This window comes from Oxyura jamaicensis, chromosome Z (assembly GCF_011077185.1).
Source record: "Oxyura jamaicensis isolate SHBP4307 breed ruddy duck chromosome Z, BPBGC_Ojam_1.0, whole genome shotgun sequence".
NCBI classification, from domain to species: domain Eukaryota; kingdom Metazoa; phylum Chordata; class Aves; order Anseriformes; family Anatidae; genus Oxyura; species Oxyura jamaicensis.
The window spans coordinates 1715916-1731547 of record NC_048926.1 but is presented as its reverse complement, the minus strand read 5'-3'; the positions used below and the strand labels follow the sequence as shown (position 1 = coordinate 1731547).

The 15632-nt window shown below is 49.3% G+C and overlaps 1 protein-coding gene across 1 annotated transcript in view; it reads left to right on the top strand.

Annotated features, from left to right (window-relative positions):
• Positions 1–251: 251 nt before the first annotated feature.
• Positions 252–15632, top strand: part of DCC (DCC netrin 1 receptor) — a 309874-nt gene continuing 294493 nt past the window's right edge. Inside the window, exon 1 of the mRNA XM_035310456.1 lies at positions 252–350. The gene's annotated coding sequence lies outside the window, so the exon portion shown is untranslated. The remainder of the gene's footprint in view (positions 351–15632) is intronic.

Here is a 15632-nt window from a genome sequence, read left to right as displayed (position 1 = left end):
TGAGGGAACCATTTTCTCCCCCCGGGAGCAGCTGGAGGTGACAACAACCACCACGGTCCTGAAGCAGGCACCTGCAGCCCGTAACCAGCCCCAGCTGAAACAGGGCTGTGGGGAGGGGGATCCAGGTGTGACCCCTTGAGGTAATTAATGCTGGTAGTGCTCGGAGGGCCCTCACCTGGTGCCTTTTGAAGATCCCCCAGTGTCTCACCTGTGAGCTATTGATAACCAGAGCTCATTTATGAGCCTCCAGCAGCTGGGGGAAGGAGGAAGGTTGGTTGCCTTCTTGTTGCTCCATGGTGCGTGTAGGGGAGAAGGTGTTGGCTGGGCCCTGGTGCTGCTTACAAAGTAAGGTGAAATTGCTTTTATTCCATGTTTTGTTTTGCTATAACTTATTGTGCTAGTTGTGAGGAAATGGGGTATGGCTGAGGTGGCTTTATTATTGGCAGGTAAACGTAGGTGAGTTCGAGGTGGGCTTGTGAGCCAACTTGCTGACAAGCTGGTGTTTGAACAAGGGATATTTGCCTGAATGTTGTAGGAAAGGACTATGCTGAGAGCAGGAAAGGGTCTAATGGCTTTAAATTCATCCATTTGTGCCTGTTGTGGTGGTGTAGCAGTGGGGAGTTAAATGTTCAGGTTACAGGACCCTGCTCGGAGGTGGTGCTGGGCTGTGTGATGCCAGCCTTGTGCTGACAGGTTTCACATTGGCCTCTGAGCCTGTGTGAATTTAAACAATACCCTCTTATTAGTATTGACTTGCGTTAGAGCTGAATTGCTTACAGGTAAACACGGTAGAAAAATGCTTCTATCACCAGTGCTGTGCAGCATCTGTTCTGTTTTGTCTTCCTTTAACTACCACTGAGCAACAGTTTCCAGCTCATGATTTAATCTAGACTGGAAGAGAGGATAAAAATCAACATTACTCCTCCTCCTGCATGTCTTCTGCTCCAGGTTTACAGCTGTGGGAGCCTCTCAGGCATTGTGTGGAGTCTTTGGGCAGAAATTGCTTGCCTGGACAGACTGCAGTTGCCTTCAAACTAAGGTTTTCCTAGATAAAGATATTTTGGTCTTCCTGGGTATGCATCTAAACCTGAGCAGAGTACAAAATATTTTATCCACAGGCGTGAAGAGTAATTGTGTAAATCCTTCCCTCTGTTGAAGAGTTGGTCACCTGCCTCCTGGAAGTGGTAATGTACGCTACTGAGCAGCGAGATCTTGGTGTTTAAATGTGTCGGGGGGTGTCTCTTATCAGTGATGAGTGGAAGAGCTGTTCAGCTGCTGTGCCTTCCTCAGGAGGCAAAAAAAAAAAAAAAAGGGAAAAAAAGGGGAGTTTGGAAAAATGAATGTGGCCTGACACTTTGAGAATACCGGCTTAAAATGTTTTTCGTTAGGCTCTGACAAGAGATAGATGCGTTTGCAGCAACAGAGCTGCAGATGAAAAGTATTCCTGCTTTCATATAATGAACATGTAGAGTTCTGGAGCTCGGGAGAGCATAAATCTGTCCAGAAGGGACACCAAAAACCTGCTGAGCATTTGCAGCTGCCTGTCAGGGTGTGCTGAATGGGGTGAGACGAGGAGGGCTGTGGTATTTTGATGTTCCTTGGAGCTGCACGTGCGTAATCCTCATTTGCTGCTTGTCACTCTCCTAATCTGAAAAGTAAAGCAGGGTGGCGTGCTGTTTAGTCATGCTTCTTAACTGGGCTTTGTAGACTGCTTTGCTCCGTTCTCCTTAATGATATGCTGCTAACATCCTCCTAAACCTTAAACACAGCTCGGAAATAAAAGGGCCATTTTCATTTTCCTGTGTTTATAATGCCAATCAATTGGCGCCTTCAAGCAATTATTGACTAATTAAAGACTATCTCGGCGAAGGCAGAAAAAGCATTAGGAGCTCGCGTGTGGCATTAAACCATTTCATAATATTTGCATAGTGCCAGAAATGGAGGAGCAAATAGAAATTTGCTGAACCTTTTAACGAGGAAATTGGAGTGCCGGTGACCAGACAGAACAAATCTGTTACCAGAGTGGGATCCCTTCGTGCTGCTTAATCCTTTTAAATGCTATATACAAATGAGCTGTCGGTGTCGAGGCTTGCCTGCGGAGCTGTGCAAGGACATGCATCACTCGATAATGTATTTTGCTACCTCTAATATATTTTGCTACCTGCTTGTTTAATTTACAGATGGAATCCAAGCTGAGGCCTGGAATTGAGTCCTCCTGTGGTGGAGGGCTATTCAGATTCAGGGCATGCAGTATGATACCCTTAGAAAGACTGGGGGGGGGGAAAAAGAGCAAGAAAAATCACCTGATTCTGTTGTGTGGCTTGAGTGTGGACACAAATACCAAACAGAAGTTCAGAGGTTTGATTTTTATATCTTTTCTAATAATTTCTTGGTTTGTGCTTAAGCTCTGTTTTTTTGCTTTAACTCAGCAGAGAAAGCAAAAATCAAGAGTAAAGCTCCTTGACCTTTCAGGCAAAGGTACGTTGAGCTGCAGGAGCTGATTTATTATCTCTTCTTCCAACCCATATAAACTCTGTTGTGTTTCAGAGTATAACAGCAAATCCCGTGGTTTGCTTCTGAGATTATGGAGCTGGTGAAGCTGGAAGGGGGAAAGTAAAGAAACAACAGAACAAGTCCCTTCTGCAGGGACTCTAACACAGCTCAGGCCATTGTTTGTGCAGCCAGATCCCAAACTGGTGTCTGTGGTCCTACGGAGTACGAAATTCTTGGTGTACTACCTGGGAGGGAGTCCCTGCCCTGAAGTTTGCTGCTTAAATGTATGTTGGAGGACAGGGTGAGTAAATGATTGCCCCCTGTTTTAATTATGCCCTGTTCCCCACCTACCATAAGCGAGTAGTTCAGGGTCACAGTGGAAAAGATTGTGTTTGAACTTGCAGCCCTGTAGCCAGGGGGCACGGCTTCCTTGTGCAACGCCATTTATTATTTTTTAAATGGGTATTTATTGACCAATTCAGAGTTACTTAAGACTCTCACTGGAGTACGTGGAAAGACATTCAATTCCCTGGCTGGAGACTAAGCTACTAAGTCTCTCTAATAAATTAGACATTCATTTTTTTCCTTAATCCTTGCTCCAATTAATTGATCCCAGTGTCCTGATTAAAACAGCTCAGTTCACTTATCCCAGTCTACTTTGTCCCCTGTGTCTTGCCTCTGGGCAGGTGCAACCTGGATCCTCGCTTTCCCGTGATCAGTGTGAGGTTTTTCCTCCTGTGTTTTCCCCCCCCACCAGCTTGGTAGTTACAAATATGCGTGGTGCGTTTTGGATGCTGGCAGCCTCTGTCTTTATCTTAGTACAATTTTCCTTGCTTCCCCAGCTCTGTTTTAATCCAGATTTTACACAACCGAGTCCTTTCCAGTTGCAAATGTTCACCCAGAAGTATTTTTACATTAAAAATGCTCACAGTGAAGGCTCCTGGTCTAACTTTTCTACCACTGTTAGGAGAAGATGAATAAGTTGCTGCGTTCCTCAGATGCTCTGCCAGGCTCGTAAGAGCAAACAAGCCTCCAGTTCGAGTCTTTTTGGTAAGAGGATGCAAATACTAGCTTAGAAATCTAAGGTTTTGTACCCAAGGGAAGGCCTTTACAGAGCTACAGGGCTTATTATGAAAGGGGCTGTGTGCAGCTGCATGGCTGGCTTGTTTTTTTTCCAGGATTCTAGATAAATCCAAATAATCACTGGAATAAATCTCCCTCACGAGGCTGCAAGAAAACTTGTACCAATAAGGAAAACATGGAACCGACACGTATAAAAATACATTTAATGTTGTTGGTGCTGCTCAGTTGTTTCCTTAATATAAAGCGCAGCTGATTCCAGTCATTAATAGACTTTTCAGTAAACGAAACAAAAGTGGTGAGAAGTACAAATTACCCTTTATAATCAGTAGGCAGTCATTTCCCAGGCTTGGTTCACCCGTTATTTACTCATTCTCGTAATAGAAAAAATGTGCACTTAAAAAGAAACCGGCTTTATATGCTGGCAGAACTTGTTTTTTTTTTCTCAAGTCAGGTCTCTAAATAGGGAGAGCAATTTTTCCTACAGCTTTGCAGATTTTTATTTCAAAAAGCTTTGGAAAGCAAGTGGTTACGTGAAATAGCAGGTTCTGGAAACGAGCATTTAAATGTCTTAGAAAGAAAACGTCGGTGTTTTCAGGACCCTTCAAGTCAATGAATAACTTTGCAGTTGAGCTGGGGGGAAGCACTCAGGAGCAAAGTGAAGCACTGCCAAGGGTTTTAGTGCAGGTAGGTTCCCGGCAGCACCCAGGTGTAGTCTCTTTCCAAGTCAGAGACCACGAAACGCCGGTAGAGGCCCATCAAACTCCAGGTTTTCCATAACACCTGGAGAAAAAATATTCCCCTTGTGCAGCCTTAGCGTCTGCCAGGCCGCTTGTCCTAGTTGCTGCCCGGGAGAGGGCTGCGGAGGCAGGATCTGCTCCCTGCTTGCCGCCGTGCTTCAGGTAATAACAGCCCGATCTGTTTTTATTTGCAGACCTCCACTGCCTTAATAATTGCCGTGCAGCAGAGCTGTCCCTGTTGATAGCAGCTGAGGATCTGCCCGTTGACGGCGGTTCAGGTTCTAAGTGAAAGTTGATGAAAATCTCCCCAGAGACCGCGGAGTCCAATTTGACCTCGTTTGGCGTTGCGGTGAGAAGAGATAGTTGGCTGTTAGTTCACTTCGCTGGCGAGCAGTCCTTTAATTCTGATACTTACTCGTTAAAGGAAGGAGCTGTGGAGGTTGGGTGTTGGAGGGGGAACTCTGGGGACCAGAAATCAAGGATTTGATGTTAAAATGAGGTTTTGGGTAAAGCACCTTCTGCCATGCAGGTGTATTTATGAAGTTAATAATATAAAAACAGGAAATATTTATGAGTTTAAATTTGTAGCTGTCTGTAATTAAGACCTTCTTATGGAAGGCTTTCTGGAAATGGGATTGTTGATCCTGCTTTTGAGTGGAGCTGGAAAGCTCGGCGTTGAGCTATTCCCTCCTTGCTGAAGAGCAATTCTTGAGGTGGGTGGCATACGGGTGGGGAGAGCCCCTGCAGGAGGGCTTCTTTGGGAAGCTGTCCCGCCGTCCTTTCCGCGTTGCTTGCCTCGGTTTTGCTGTGAGTGTCTTCGAGCGCCAGCCTCTCCCGCGCGCTTTGCTGGCCCGTCGTCATCCCAATGAGCGTGGCCGGGGCTTGTTTGGGGCCGGATGCCAGGAAATCGGGGCTAAATGTAATTTCATCCACCAGCACCAATTTGCCGTGGATGCCTGTGAAACATCCTCTGAAATTTGTGAGCAAATGAGGCTTTGTCTCGCCGTTAACGAGGCTGTGCTGCCAAGCCTGTCACCGGCGGAGCTGACCCCTCTGCTCCGGCGGTCCTGTTAGGCTGCCTGCTCCAGCTGGTGCTATTGGCCCTTAATCAGAAGTGTTTATACTTCCTCATTCGCACTTGATTTCTGCTTTTCCCTGCTCGGCTTTGTATTCAGAGTTGGTTCATTAGGAAATATTTTGTTCCGAGGCTGCCTTGACATTTCGCTGGCAGCGATCGGTCAATATTACCGCTGTCGCTTCTCACCGCGTGGCAAATACGCTATCGCACCAATTAGGATGTTTACTCAGTCTTTTTCTCCGCGCTCCTCCCTGCTGGCAAACGTGGCTCGGGGTTTTTAAAACGGGGGGAAAAGCGTGTTTAAAAAACCCTACTGGCTGGAGGGCCTGGAATAACTGGCGTGGCCGCAGCGTTTCCAGCTTCTGCGGGGTGAGAATCGAGATCAAATTCTACTCTCGTGGCTTTGTAGATGAGTGATAAATCCTCGGGGTTGCGTTTTGCACTCACTTATGCTAAACGTTATCTCTCTTCACGGGGTAAGGGTAGGTAGTTGCCTCGTTGACTTGAAATTAAAACAAATTGCGATGGCGTGACTGGGAATAGAATTTAATTTGACCATAACAAGCAAGGATCCCGTTCCCTCTCCCCGCTAAAATATCTCAAACCTTATTCAATTAAACATAAAGATTTATATCAGCACGGAGGCACCACAGACAGCTAAAATGTTTGCATTCAGCGTACGTGCGGGTCCTGGGGCCGAGGAAGCCGGCTTCTGGCTGGCTCCGCAAGCAACGTAGCGTGCCCTTAATTTCCCGTTCCAAAAAGAAAACAACCTAAACCCAGAAGAGCGGAACTCAGAAACAAATGAAACGTTTCCTTTTCCATTTCAAGAGGAAGGAATTTCTTCCAGGTAGGAGGCAGGGGTGAACAAACACCGTCCCCCAAGTGGCAGAATACACCCCATGCAGAACGGCAATGCTTCCCTCTTATTTATTCCCTCCAAGTTTACCAACCTGGTTGTCTCCTCCTTTTACCCATCAGGTTATGAGCATCTTAGGAAGGAGAAGCTTGTTTTCAGCTGAATTTTTAATTTGGTCCCCGTTTGCAGCGAAGCCGAAGCTGGCAGCGGCGACGAGGCAGATCGCGCCGGTTCGCTTTGTGTTTGCGTGATCAAATGGAGCTTGTGAGGCGAAGGGAAGCACGGTGCCACTCAAAACGAGTTTGTTGAGTGAAGACGTGCTGCTCGCCGTGTAGGCGTCGTAGCGCGATAGCTCAAATTGTCATTGGCGCGGGCTGCCTTCAAATAACTCATGTTGTGCAAGCTAATGACAAGTTTCTTCTAATAACTTACGGTGCGTGCGTAGATATTTCTCAACCAGGAGCAGGTTGTAGCCATAACTTAGGGTGCGTCCAACTTTTTCCTGTTTTCTACTCGCTCAACTCTCTACTCGCTCAAGCGTCGGTGAGCGGCAAAGACGATGAAAGGACACAATGACCGTAGGATGCGAGTCGTCGGGAGCCTGACTCGATAGAAAACGGACGAAACGCCATGAAGCAGGGGCAAAGCTGCAGAGCCCGAAGGGATACGTACGTGTTTTTAACTGCCTGCTGCCTGGCTGTGCTTTGTCAGAATCGCGTTTGCTCCCTGCCTCCAAATCTTTCCTTGACTCGATTTGGGATGTCATATGGCGAGGGTTATGTGATGAATGACTTAATTGATTAGGGATAATGGGAGTAGTTAAATTTTAATCCAGCCTGCTGTGGTGCCCTTCAGAAACAGGATCGATGCTGTTGCCTAGGTCTCCTCCGCGGGGTGATGGAGGTTGCCAGCTGAGGTCAGGGCTCCAGCAGTTCCAGGAAGTCTTGTAGCAGTTGACAGTAGTAATTGCGATGACTTTTACTCAAAATACACCGAAGCGTACGTGGAAATGTGCCTTATATGAGATCTAGAGTTGTAATTATGCTTCAGGTATACCACGGGGTTCGAATCTGCTGCCCGAAGATCCCAAGTCCAGCGCCACGCTGTGTCTGAGAGGGTTGGTGTCAATAGCTTATCTCCGTTAAATCTGAACGCGTTTTTCTGCCGTCATGTCAGCTGCACTTCCCTCACGCCTTGCCAAGAGAGTACAGAGAACGTGACAGTCCCTTGACAGGCCCCTAATTCAACCACTGCTGCGGCTCTTCACTTGTTCTCTCTTCCAGGGAATTCATCGTCTTGTTTCTTTGTAATTCTGCCTGAGCTCAGGCGGTTGTCATAAGCTTGCTTTGCTGTTGCTTCTCGGCAGCATTTCAGGGAGCTCCTCAAAAAAAATACTTGAAAAAGAGATGGGAACGTGGCGGAAGACCTTACAGCGGAACGTGAACAGGTAGGGCTGAGTTTAAAGCTCGTTTTATGGGGAAGAGATGGATTTGGACTCGACACCTTTTCAGCAGCCTTGTTTTCCCCCACGTATATCAGGAATGTTTTATATTACGGTGGGAGAACACTCTGGCTTTCATTTATTTTTAAATTCTGCCTTTGATGTTGAAGTGTCTCCTCTGGCAGAGCTGTGGCCTGGCGAAGTGGCTCGCTTTTAGGCTGCCCTCAATGCCAGGCCCCCGGGGCTCCTCACCCTGCTGTGCTCGTGCCAGGCTCGGAGCAGCTCCTCTGCTGGCTTGGTTAAGAGCCGAGGAGGCTGAGTATCTGTCGGGAGCAGCTCGGTATCTCGAAGAATAGTCCCTTAAGAGCTAAATCCTATCCAAACAGCGGGGTGGATCTCCGATAAGCAGCTCAAATGAAGGATTATCTTGGCCGCGGCACAGGCGAGGGGATCGGCGGGGTGCCTCTGTGCTCCAGATGAGGATTAAAGCTGCCTGTGCACCGTCGTGGCGTTGCTGAGGATTTCCACCTGTGGCATTCGTGGGCCAAACTCAGATCGGAGAAGCTGGACTCACTCGGTAGGGTTTTGTGGTGCCCTGATCTGCTAGGAGATGGCAGCAGGTCTAATGCTGTTGACTTCACATTAGAGAAGCTCTTACAGAAGAAGACTAACAGAGCTAAAACCCGAATTATTTACTCCCACCTTGCTCCCTCCCATCTCTTTATGGCTTCAAGCCACCGAAAGATGGCTAAACCTAGCGTGCTGTAGTTGGGTTCGGTATAATAACGCCTCCGAGCTGTTCCACAGAACCGCAAGCGTGCTTTATGGTACCTTTACCAAGCAATATGGAGGGCATTCCCTCAGTTTACGCAGGGAATAAATTCTGCCCTCAGAAATTTCCAGCAGCAGGGCAGGCCTGTCGTGATGGATGGAAGAGAGGCAGCTGCTGAGAGCCCTGATGGCCCTGCCCAGGGTGAATTTAGGTTGACGAGAGGCCGTGGCTGCTGCTAGTTAATTGCTTTAACGTTCTTTCCGAATGCTTCAGACTAAAATAAAAACGAGACGCCGCAGCTCATGAGCTTAGGGTGGTCGGCGTCCTAAGTGAAGGGCTTGGAGGGCCTTGTGGGATGGGGATCCCAAAGGAGATGGTCACAGCAGGCTGGCAGTCTCCTGATTTACCCTGTTCCTGCGCTGGACAGCTTGTGAGGTAGGTGTTAGATGGATATATGATTGTCACAGAACAATATTGGTGTGGAAAGCTGATTCAGGAAGGAGCAGACTGCTGCTCGTGGCACTGTTTTCACCTGGAATAAGACCCCATAAAATAGTCCTTGAAGGCCAGGTGACGGGGTGGTGTTATTAAAGGATAAACAGGGGCAAACCCCGTTTTCTACAGAGCCACTTCTCGAGAGTGGAGGCAATATTTAAGGGCAATTAGCCGCGGTGTACCTCGCAGAGACCTGAACATCACACGAATCACGTTAAAAAGTGAGGCTAGCGAAGCTGTGCCAGGAAGCAGAGAACTGAGGCTGCGTTACCGTTACCGCACGCTGTTCCTGCTTTAATTGCTCTCGACTTCAACAGCAGATAACGCGCTCTTCGTCCATTGAAGGCCTTTTGTTTTAGCTTTTTTTCCCTAGAAAAGCGTCCGACTCAGCGAGCCGCGGCGTGTTTGTTTGTGCTTTAATCTCATTACACAGCTCCTCTGCGCAGCAAGCCTGCACGCCAACGGCTCGTAACAGGATTACATCCGTTGGCTTATTTTATGCCATTTCCTAACAAGGTTATTCAAGGATACTGCTTTTAGGTTTTCTTCCTTTTTCCTGGCGATGCTTTCTCCTTTTCCTTTCAGGCAACCTTTGGTTTTCATTTTTTTTTTTCACCTTTTCCTTGTCCAAAAAAAAAACAACCACAACTTTTCCAAGTTCAGCAGTTCAATAATCATACTCCCATCATAGGACATTTTTTTTAGGGTTTATGAGGTCAGGGAGGACCTGAACTAACCAGGAACGTGGAAGCAACCACCAGGTGCGTTAGGGCTTGTCCCTTCCTCCTTCAACAACCACCAAGCCAGGGACCCCAACCTCAGTGCTTGGCTTTTGCTCAGGCTGGGAGCGAGTGCGTTGCATCCTCCTCGAGTCCCCAAATAGTCTGGGAGAGGGGATGTCCCGAAGCCTAAATCCACGTAGTAAATCATGAGTATTCAACTCCCACTAAAGCATTAAGTGGTGCAAACTCTGTTCAGCGAGTGCATCCTCATCAATCCCAGCGAGAGCTAAATAACTCGGTGGAGGCTCGCGGCCTGTGATTAAAACAGGGCAGGTTCCTCTCGACCTAAAGAGAATTCGATGCTTCGATGTCCATTTTTTAAATGTATTTTCCCAGATGAAAAATGCTCGGGGATGGGGTGGTAGAAAATGGCTCCCTTCGCCCCCGAGCCTCTCGTAAAAGGAAGACTGAAGGTCTTGAGCGCGGCGGCTTCAGATGAAAAAATGGTTTTGGAACAAAGCAAGTGGGAAAGTGAAAATCTCGGAGGGCAGCGAAACCTCAGGGCTTGAAAAGAAATGAGAAATATTAGTATGGCACTGTTGGAAAGCCCGGAGCTGCCAGTGGTCTTTACCCTGGGATCTTAAAGGACTTGGGCTCGGCGGGCAGGACTGCTTTCTGCTCAGCATCTTTGTTCCGCAGCTCCAGAAACGCTGCCGGCGCGCGCCGAGCATGACCCCTTTGCTTCTGTGCTGGGATTAATAACCATGGAGATGCGAAATAACCTCGTAGCGGCCGCTCGCGTGCTGCCGGGCTAATGATGGGTTTCGTTCCTGCCCCGGATGCCACGGGGGGGCAGAGGGTATCTCCATTTGCTCGTCCTTCGCTCCTCTCCCAAGGCCGCCTGCGAGGGAGCTGGCTTCGGCCGGAGGGTGTTAACGCTGCCGGGTGATTTCCTTTCCTCCTCCGAACCACTTTGCTTTTTCAGTGTTCTCAATGGCTTCAACGAAAGGGCGTTGGCTGTTGGGATTGCCTCTTCTGTCTTCTTTCAATGCTGTAAAATCAACTCTTACCAGTTTCTGTTTTCTTAACTTGAATGCCTTCGTGCTGAAGGACCAGGGCTCCCAGAACTGAGAAATGTGAAAATTTTTACTTCTGTTTTCAATTTTTTTTTGCTTCTTCTACTGAATCTTTAGAGACACAAATATAAGCCAGGAATACATCTGCTAAGTTACAGGCTTAAGCAGCTCTTTTTCAGGGCTCTGGGCACAGTGGTTGATTTATTGAATGTTTACTCAATCCTTTATTTTTCCCCCTCTTTATCTTATTTGTGTTCGGTGTCTGGGAGGCTCCGTCTGTGACCTCGGTTGTGTTGCAGGAGGGACAACGCAGAAAAGCCTGGGAAGAGAGAACACTTGAATCAAAAAAAATCAAAGCAATCAAATCGGGTCTTGTGATCAAACGCCTTCGAATTCCTCCAGGCCTCTTCCCCTGGAGCAGGGGCCCTGCGTTTCCTTGTCCTGCTGAGGATGCTCACGGCGCTGAGCCTCCGGTCCCGAAGCTCCTCGGTACCCTTTGAGGAGCCGTTCACATTTCCAGTCAAGCTTCTTGATGGATGAGGCTAATCTCTAGATCCCTGCTTAACCACGCCGCTCTTTGTTGCCCTTTTCATTTCCGAAGCGTAACAGCAACGGATTTTGGTTGAACTCCTGCCAAATGTCACCTGAAACGCGGGATTTTCCGTCCGTCCTCTTCCCACCCGTAGAACCCTTTGGGGTTTTGGAGCCCGAGCTCCGTCTTAGAAACCGGATCCTCGCTGAAACCTCGTCTGACCTTAATCCCTGCCGCGGCTCTGGGCTGCCACCGTTGGGTTTGGGAGGGGAGCTTGTGTTTGCAGCAGGCCTGGATGCTGAAAATGAGGCTGGCTGTGCTCTCTGTATGGCAGCCTTGGTGAAAAGCTGGAAAAGTGGACTTATTTCTTTTTCTTTTTTTTTTTTTTTAGGGGATATATTTATAAAGGAATGTAGCTCTGGTGTGTCAGTAACGCCCCTTCCCCCATCCCTACCCCGCCTCTTCTCCTGGTACAATTAACATCTCGAATGAAATGCTGATTCTGCACATCTGTAGTTTTGAGCTTAGCTTTCTGTTCATCTCTTCCTTGTCTGATTTAGAAAGGGAGGGTTCCTTGAATAAGGAATGAAAGCCTGAAAGCTGCGCAAGGCGGGTTTTGCATCTGATCACACGCACCCGATGCTTGGTGTGGTGCTTTCCTGCCTCGGCCGGGGCTCCCTCCGTCACGTGCTAAGGTCTCTGTAGGGCAACAACCAGCACAGGTTGACCAAACCAGCGGTTCTCAGGTCTCGTATGGGAGGTGCTGCCGCGTCAGCCTGTTTCAGAATGAGAACCTCAAAGATCTCTGACCAGGTGTCAGGAACGCGGCTCAAGGAGCTGAGAACCAGAGGACGGGTAATTGCTGTGAGACCTAAAACGGCCTGCTTTTTCTCCCCGGTCTCCGAATGCTCGTCGGCACGCTCCCTTCACATTTAATACGACGATAGGTACTCGGGTTCTCCTCCAGTTACACCACTCTAATTCAGCAGAACTCCTTTATTTGAACGCCTTCGTTTACAACATCGCCCTTGTACTGGGGAACCAAGGATGTGGATCTCCTCCCCCTCTACAAGGGCCTTTGTGCATTGTCCTGTGAGACTTCCAGCCCTCGCAAACCGCGTGGAGGGGGAAGACAACGTGCGACGTGCCCTGTTTGGGTTTCTTCCACCCTCCCCAGGAGCCCTGGATTTTCTTCTCTAGGCTGAGCACCCTCAGCCCCTCTTCGGGGCGGAGGTGCCCCGGTCCCCTGAGCTCAAGACTTGCACAGCTTATAGGTTTTCCCACCCGGGTGGATTAGACTTCCTTCTTCGAAGCAGTTGAACCGAGTAATTTGGTTCCTTTGAAGTCTGGAGGATTATAAACCAGTCCTGCTCTACTTGAGGCACCGTGTGTGCCCGTAGGTTGGTCTGGAGCTCTTTGAAGAGCGGCCTTTGGGTGGGGAAGAGCGGGCGAGAATAGATGCCTACAAATCCCTTAAATCAGGGTTTTCTGCTAGCTGAGAAACGCCCGGAAGGAATCCATCAGTCCGAGCGGTACGGGACTGATGTGGCATTAGGCAAACAGCCCGGCAACCCAAATCGTCACTCGAAATGGCCAATCCTTCGCTGAGCGCGGTTCGGTGAACGCCAGCGGCGCCCTGGTTTCGAGGGATCCCCGCTGGGATCTCCGAAGCTGGGAGGGGGGAAAAAAAATCCCAGTTGCGTGTTCTTAGGTTGAAGAAATGTCAGTTCCCAGGGTTGCTGTCAGACGTCCGAAGGCACTCGAACGGCTGCGTCCATCGGTAAGCCTGGAATTTTAATATTAGTCGAGGGGGAGATTTCAAGCCCCCTTCTGGGACAGAGCACTTAAAAACGGCTGTATTTGAACTTCAACGTTTTTAAAGGTGCCCTCCGTAGAGGTTTTGTGAGCTGTTTCATGTTACCCGTGGACATCTTTGAGGACCGGGGGAAGCGTGAGACGTGGCCCACTTAAAGCTCAAAAAGAATGTAAGAGCCAAAGATCTCGGTGACGCCCTAAAGCAGGAATTTTCCAGCGTTAATTCAGTTCAACCCCCTTATTTTTGTTGAAATTAGGTTAATGGGAAAACTGTAAGCTTAAATTTCCTACTTCTTAAAGCTGCGTTTACCTTGTAGAAGCGTGGGCACCACGCGTGGCAGTTAATAACTTCCTCAGGCTACCCCGGAGAGAATCCCTTCCGTGTTGCCTTTATCGGTGCAACCGAGTAAAATCACGCTGGGGCAACTCCGGGGCCAGAAGTCGTTAAACTTTTATTAGCCGATTATTGCTGACTGGGGTTTGATGAAGTACCCGACTAATCAGGTCCATTTAGTATCAAAACGCGGCGCTGCGCGCGAGGCTTTCTGGAACGGCACGCAACATCAATTATGCATACGGCTCCGTCCCGGGGAGGGTTTTTTCTTATTTTAGGGCTGGCACCGCCTCGTGTCCGTGCTGTATTTTGGGGCAATTGCTGCGGAATGAAAGAAAAGGAAGGAGAAGGTGGTGGCGTGAGGGCAGGAAGAGGGAGGAATCGAAAGGAAAGAGGGGGTCTTGAGCTGCGCGGGGGGGTTTTCTTCCCATTAGTTCACTCTTCGGTCTGTCAGGCAATTCCCACGTGACGTGGGCAAGCTGCGAGGTACGGTAATGCATATGCGATTCCAGGTATTTCATCTCGCGTTTGCGGCTGACAAAGCTCTCACCGGGGGGGGGAAAAATAACGCAGCTTTCACGGGAGGTGTGCTCCCGCACAACTCGCTCCTCCGTAGCCGCGCCAAGGTGATGGACGCGTGCCCGTGGATATGTTAAACGCTTGCTGCTCCTTAAACCAGCTGCCCGTTAGCGGCTGGCTCAAGCTCTGCCTCTTAAATTCAATCAGCCCTGCAGTAATTGACAGAAAAATTACGGTGGCGGGGGGGGGGGTTCCTAAAGGTAATAGCTGAAACGTTTCAGCTCCGGCGAGGCGCTCCTCGGAGCGAAGTAGGATGGGGGAGTTAAAGCCAGAGCTGGAGTCCTTCGCAGCGGGAACCAACCGGAACGTGGGAAACTTCATCAGAGCATCCTCGCCGGGATCGAAATCTAAACGGGAAGGTGCTGGGGTGACAAAGTTGGGCTGGAAGGATGAGAGCGGCACGGTTCACCGCATCACGACGCCAACCGACGAGACCGCCGTGGTCGGAGGTGAGGATGCTCGATGCACGCGCCGGCAGCGTGGCTCGTGCTTTGCTGGGAGATTTCAATCCGTGCCCGACATGCGTAGACAGAAATCCTCAGGACAAGTCATAAGATGCCATTTTTAAATCCCCTTTCCCTCGCGGTAAGAAAATACGCAACTTCTCGGCTCCCAGTGCGTGCCCCGATGCGTTTACAAAGAGAAGTCTCATCGAACTGCACCAATGCCCCCTGAAGCCGGGCAGCTGTTTCGGGTTTTTTTCTTGTAGTATCTTGCGATCAGCACCTGGAATCACAATGCATGGTTTGGGGATTAGGAGAAGAGTCTCCTGATGGAAGAAGGTGGGAAGCTCTGCTGGGGATTTGTCTCCAGCTCCTATTTTGCTCCCCTGAGCCTGGGACTGGCTGATGATTGACCGGAGCACAGTGTGGTTTGCTCTGTGTTACCATCCCCGTGCCGGGGTGCGAAGGCTGCCATAAAACCAGCTCCCGGGGGTACTTTGGATGGCGTTTATCTCCCTCTGTTCTCTCAGAACATGGCTGTTTATATCGAGCCAGAAGAATTCAATCTCTTCCCTCAGCTCTGAGATCAAACCCCAACTCTCCTGGCGAACTGGGTACAGGCCCCCCCCCCCCCCCCCCCACGAGGATGCTCAAGCGCTGGATCGGGTCACTCGGGATGTCCCCTTATCCCCTTATGTCACTCGGGATGTCAGTTGAACCCTCGCCTTGTTCCATTAACCCACGTCCCTCCTTTTGCCTCTCAAACAACTTGCTAGGGTTTGTTTTTTTTTTTAAGGCTGCGCTCACGGCTGTAAATTAAAGCTCATTCAGTGCTGCTGGGTGACGAGACGACGAGACCTCTTATTTTTCTTGGGTAAAACAAGGAGGCTTGGATCATCTGGAGCGCAAAACCGGGGGGAAACTCGCTCGGAATTAAGGAGAATTGGAGCTTTTCTTTGCTCCCCGGCCTCTCTCTCATTTAAATATCTTAAGTGAGTGTTCAGCAATGAAGTGGTTACAAAAGAAACGCACCCGAAGCTCAAGTATCATCGTCTGGAGAGCTGATGCTGGAGTGGGCGCTGATGCTGGGCGGAGGTCGCACCTCTGGGACCGCAAACCTGGGCGTCAGCTGCTCCAAGCCTAAATCCCTCCTTTGGATGCTGTTTCTCACCC